This window comes from Salvia miltiorrhiza, chromosome 5 (assembly GCF_028751815.1).
Source record: "Salvia miltiorrhiza cultivar Shanhuang (shh) chromosome 5, IMPLAD_Smil_shh, whole genome shotgun sequence".
NCBI classification, from domain to species: Eukaryota; Viridiplantae; Streptophyta; class Magnoliopsida; order Lamiales; family Lamiaceae; genus Salvia; species Salvia miltiorrhiza.
In genome coordinates this window covers 49,898,322-49,904,419 of record NC_080391.1, presented here as the reverse complement: position 1 = coordinate 49,904,419, position 6,098 = coordinate 49,898,322, and the positions used below count along the sequence as shown (strand labels likewise).

Sequence of the window (6,098 nt, the reverse complement as noted above, 5' to 3'; positions counted from 1 at the left end):
CCAAAACACGTCTACTGAGATTTAGATCATGCGGACTGGCCAGGTCCAACATAATCACTCCCCAGTCACACGGGATATACTATCCCGAACTTGGAAATTCTGTGTCTTCTAAACCCTCAACATACTATACATAACAAAACTTAAGTTCACACCAGCAAGCTAAAAGCTTAAACTCAGGGTCCTATGTTCTAGACTCTTGTTTCGAAAGTTCAATATTTTTCGACTCTCCTCTCATGTTGCGGTGGTGGTGGCGGAGTATTATCCCGCCTATCCTTCACATCACACTCTTGATGACATCTTTGAGGCATTTTTGAAATCACAAAAGGAAAACTCAACTCGACCAACGCTCTAAGCATCCTCGAAACTCAAGTTCAATTTACTAACTCAACTTTAAGGAAACCCTCACGGTCACCTTAACATTCATCTGTAAGGCAATAAGCACTCACGAAATACTAACAAAAAGACCACTCTGGTCAACCTAATATATCCATCAGTAGAATGCCTCTTTTTAGAGGGCTTACATAAAGGGGTTATTTAAACCCTACAAAAACCATAGTATCTATCGTAATGTCCCTTCTAAATCGACACCATTAATAGTACTATGTCTCGGTCTGGACCTCCTACGGTAATTGCTACCAGTTAACTCATCTAGTTGCTACTTTAGCACACTAGGAACATCCATCTATTTAACATCAGTAGGGTACTAAATTCGCATGCTTATCTATCATCATGTCAAAATCTCAAGTACCAGTATCTCCTAAGTAAGTTATATACATCGCAATGTAATTGCAACTAATCAAAAACGAGGGTGTACCGCGCATACTCTCAAGATCATCCTTAGCTCTAGCCTACATCGACTTCTCTTCTCATCCTCATCAACTCTAGCCCTCCTCGGCTACTTCTCATCCTCATTATCGTTTATCATTTTATCATCTTTGGTAACTGATACTCAAGGATCGACTCGATATCAACTACACTCTTCTAGAGTCCCTGGTAGAAAACAAGCATCCGGTCAGTAGATCCGCATAGAAAATCTGGGTATCTGTAACAAATCCCATCTCCTGTGGGTCCAATGCTCAAGACGACATGTCCCATCATATTGAGTGGCTTTCTTCCTTGCTCAATCCTACCACTCGATTGGTAGCACGGGGACTAGGTGCACGATGCCATCCAGTCTAGTAACAACCATAAGGCTTTCATCCTTTCATAGTCTATGAACATGTGTTTGAAAATCTGCTAGGGTATCTCTGTACCACATACTGTACGCCTCGTCCTCGTATCCGATCTTTCCTGAGTTCGATCTCACAACAGTCCACTTTCGTGCAGTGCCAACAGTCCTGGCCAACCTATAAGGAGAACTTAAAGGTGACTCTAGGAACTAACTCTACTTGGCTCCAGCAACAGAAATAAACAAAACATAACTTAGCAAAACTCCTATTAAGTAGTACTGTTATCTTAAAACTCAAGCTCAAAACATCTAAATTCTCATCTCGTCCCGTCTTTACTTAGTAGGGAATCTCTCTAAACAATGATATTAGATCCCTTAATCTAAATCATCGTGACTCAGTAAGACAACTCAACAATTCTCTCTCAAAGCCATCTCCAAAGACTATGGCTCATGATACCTCCTCAAGTACCATTAAGGTTGCGTGAGCAAAACTCGCGTCACAAAATAACTCAACATATCGTACAATATCTCATTGCAGCATGCTAATAACTCATCATTAATCATGCTATTATACTCAAGCTCATAACTCAAACTCATAACTCAAACCAACAAGTACTTAAAGCAATTGCTAATTCTCTCAAGCTTTAGCTCTAAGTTCTCATTTCATCCTTCTACTTAGTAAAAAAAATCTCTCTTAACAATGACATTAGATTCCTTCATCTAAATCATCGTGACTTATCACAACTGCTCAAACAATTCCCATCACAAAACATCTCAAATACATCACATCATAACTCATAATTATGCATCCTCAATCATATAACATCATATGATATAAACGCTCTCATGATTCATCATGTAACGTCAACATATGCTCTTACAACATAATAACTCATTATTAATCATGTTGTCATCCTCAAACTCAAACTATGCATCTTCAAAGCATAACATCATAACTCATCATATAACCTCAACATCGTGCTCTTCAAAATTTAACGTCAAATAAACTTTGAAATTTTACATACCTCGTTGAGCCTGGTGTGATGGTGCGCTGAGCTCACGGTTGTTAATAACTATTAGTCTAGTGACTCATTCTAGACTAAACTCAAGACTTCTAATTCAGAGCTTTCCTTCGCTCTGATACCACTCTGTCACAGCCCGCCCTAACTATGGATAGTTAGGCCGAGTGATCCACGACTAGGGATGGGGTTAAAGAGGAAGGGGAAGAAAAGGGGCGTCATTTATAGCCGTAAAACTTACTCATCTTAATAAAACTCGTCATTTTTATTCATTAATACTCAATTGAAAACAGTCTATGAAAGACAGCATAAAACTTAATTAATATCATTAATCAAGTTATACATCGTATGAAACCATTCTCTTAAGACTCAAAGTATGACATAACATATTATAACATCAACAACATCTTGCAGCGGAAAGTAGCTAGACATATGTATGAAGACATATTCTAGACAGGTTAACTATTTATTAACAACCCTGGAGACTCCGCTCATTGCAGCACCATCATCACATCAGCTCAACCTGCACATTTAGAAAACATATGCAGGGCTGAGTACAAAAGCACTCAGTGGGCACGTATGCCTAGGTATAAAAATACATGCTTCAAAACTGTAAATTGTCATGCCATCATAAACAGTACAGCAAGGGAGTTTTTCGCTAAAAAGGCCCAAGCTTACTAAGTTCATTTGTGATTCTTAAAGTTCGTCTGATCAGACTAAGTTCTTTTGTAATCTATCATATCTGTAACTGTGTGCCGGAGAGGTGGCCACCTCTCACGGTCACTTGACCGGCCAACCCGCTAGATGACTCACGGTCACTGGTGTACACTAGTCCTGGCAGGATAGCTATCAACTGCTCAGGACCCGAATTCGATTGCATCATTGGCAAAGCCAAAGCAAATAGATATCATACTAAAATTTAAACATTTTATGGCAAGACAATACTTGAAATAACTTTAACTCAAATATTTTGTAACGAAATAACTTGCTCAAATGTAACATTAAACTCATTTGATAGATATATAAAACTGAAATTAACAGTTAAATCATCTCATGCATTCATTCGTATAAGAGGCCTACGACAAGCAGGGGATCTCTATATACGTATAGTAAAAGTAATGCCCACCTCGTTGTGTCTCTGTATCAATGAGTAACGTCACTCTCTCCCTCAAGTCGTTACTTCCCAAAAGGACCTTCATCGTTATGAAGAATTGGTGAGAAGTGATAAAAGAAATATCGATTAATAATCTAATCTCTTTTATGAAACATTAGTATCTCTAATGTTCATCTCTCTTGATTGTTAATCAATAACAATTATTATCTCTCGTCATTACTCATTAATTATAACATCCTTATGTTATAATTAGCAGCGCTTCAATTAAAAGAAATATTTAACACATCGAAAAGTCCACTTTCTTAGCAGATCTATTCGCTCTCATCTCGTCTAATTAACCGATTAGAAAGTTAAACTTTCAATTAGGCATGTATTTGAGTCACGGGTCAACAAGAATTGACTATGCTCAAATTCTAATTTCACTAAAAATTTCGGCATGACCTATTCATATATAATGTCAGCCACGAGATTTCAACGCGTGAATCTCACTACGTGAACTCGTTTCTCGACTCAAAACTTAACATCTTGACATCTTTTCAACGCAAACCAAACAATTCAAAATCATCAAAACTCTTTATCAGTAAACTATCATTTATACTCGACATCAATTGTTCGAGTGTCAGATACCAACATTTATGTGCGTTAATCATAACTCTCACAACTCACACCATTTAGTCATATCGTATCATCCATCAAAACAAATATAATCAAGTTGTTTTCTAGAAAGTTTTGCTGTTTTTGTGTCATCTTTAAAAATTCATAACAACCAACTCAATCATCATAAACTCTCATACCAATTGATCTCAAAAACTTCATGAAGTGTAGTTCACTCTAAAAATGGTAGTTAACCAAAAAGGTTAAAGGTTTTTGGAGATATTGCTCTTTTAGTGCAGGCTGTCAAAGATTGACAGTTTCTGCCAATTTTGTTTAGGCCATTAGAAACCAAGGCAAACCTTAATAAAATTCCATCAAATTTAATCAGCCAAAACTAAAGGTATCCTTGAAGATTTGGTTAAAATTTCACAAGAGAAAACGTTCATATGATCTGCAAAATAAACAATGAAACTCATACACTTTTACAGTTGGACAAATATGACAGCAGAACAGGGCATTTTTGAAATAATAAACTGCTCTGTTTCAGAGATCATAAAAATCGAAATCTTATGTTTTTAGAAAAGTATTGAAGTCTAGTTTCGTTTAAAAAAAACGGTGATGCAAAATCCTTCATGGATTAATAGATATAAACATTTTTGTGAAGTCTACCAACAGTTAACAGATTCTGTCAAGGATTTTTCAAAATATCTTTAAAATAGCAAACATCATCCAAAAGACATGAAATTTTGCAGCGACGAAATACACATATCATAGATAAACATACTAAAATTTCAGAGCCATCAAGCAATGAAAACTCATCGAAACATAAGCTTGAAACTGCTGTAAAATTTTGACAGAATTCCAGTTTTAATTTCGTTCAACAATTATCATCCATAAATTGTAAATCAATTAGTATGCTCATGTGACATCGTAGAACACATATACGCAATAATATTCATTATGCAACGTCTCAAACTTCACGAATTTAAATAATCATACTCTAAAAATTTATACAATTTTCGTGCTTGGAAAAATACGAATTTAATATATATCGATTCTAGCATACCCCTAAGCACAAATATCAAGTCAAAACGATCAAACAAAAATCGAAAGACAAGCTAATATGTGAAAAACGGGGCTGCCCTCATGGGTTTCATAGCTACGGTTCGTTCCGTTCTTACTCCCTTCATTAAACATGCTCAACATCTACCCAAGAACAACATACTAAAATTTCACGACGATCCGACGTCGTTTCAAAATAAAGTCGAGAATCGACGTTTTTCGACGTCGACGAAAATCAAAAAGAAAACCATCAAAACGTAGGTAGAGATCTTACCTACTTAGATACGTGATCGAAAAGATGATCGGCGCTCGTCTCGGTGCTCAAATCGGAGGTCAAAAGCTTGAGCTCAAACTAAAATGAAAATGGCGTGAACTAGTGTGTGTTTTAGGTGTTGTATGTGTGAGATTAAAGTGTGAGTGGAGTGTTTGGCTGATACAGCCGTATAATATGTGTGAGTGAGTGGGGTTGGGTGGTTGGTGGAGTGGTTAGGGTAGGGTAGGTTAGATAGTATATTATCCCACTTAGTCGTTAAATATCTCGTTTCGTCTCGTTTTAACGACTAACTACCCATATTCTTCGTTACTCGTCCTCTTAACTCCTACTCACTTTCATTACACTCGTAATTCTATATAAATATAGAAAATGCAAGCTCGTTCTCGAAATTCTGATAAACAAGCTCGGTTCGTTTATCGAGAAATTCCGGTTTACTATTCACTCGTCGTCCAAAAATAAAAACTTTCATTATTGGACTCGTATCGAAAAACTAAGAATATTTCTCGACGACGTGCACGTAAAATTTTGAAAGTCGACAAAAAGACGAAATAGCCGTATTTTACTATTCATCGTCAAAAAGTCAAAAATTTCAAAAACGTCTTAACGGACTCAGATTTCACTTCCGAGTTCATCGTTCTCATTCAAATAATTATTTCGAATTATTCAAATACTCAAACTCAACTACGGATTTAAAATCCCACATCATCCACACATCATCAAAAGAACATCTCAACGTCTTAAAAATAACAAGGGAACTTCATATAACTCCTCATCTCTTTACAAAGTAAATCAAACAAGGGATCTAAACCTTAATTACTCAAACTCAAGCAATTAATCACGTAATCAAAAGCCCGGGTATTACAAATA

The 6,098-nt window shown here is 36.4% G+C and overlaps 1 long non-coding RNA gene across 1 annotated transcript; it reads right to left on the bottom strand.

The window, feature by feature from the left end:
- Positions 1-2,503: 2,503 nt before the first annotated feature.
- On the bottom strand, positions 2,504-5,509 carry LOC130987157 (uncharacterized). Its single transcript, XR_009089591.1, has 3 exons — positions 5,232-5,509; positions 3,314-3,380; positions 2,504-2,710 (listed from the first exon to the last, which is right to left on the bottom strand). It is a non-coding gene; the product is annotated as an uncharacterized LOC130987157 (long non-coding RNA).
- Positions 5,510-6,098: the final 589 nt, after the last annotated feature.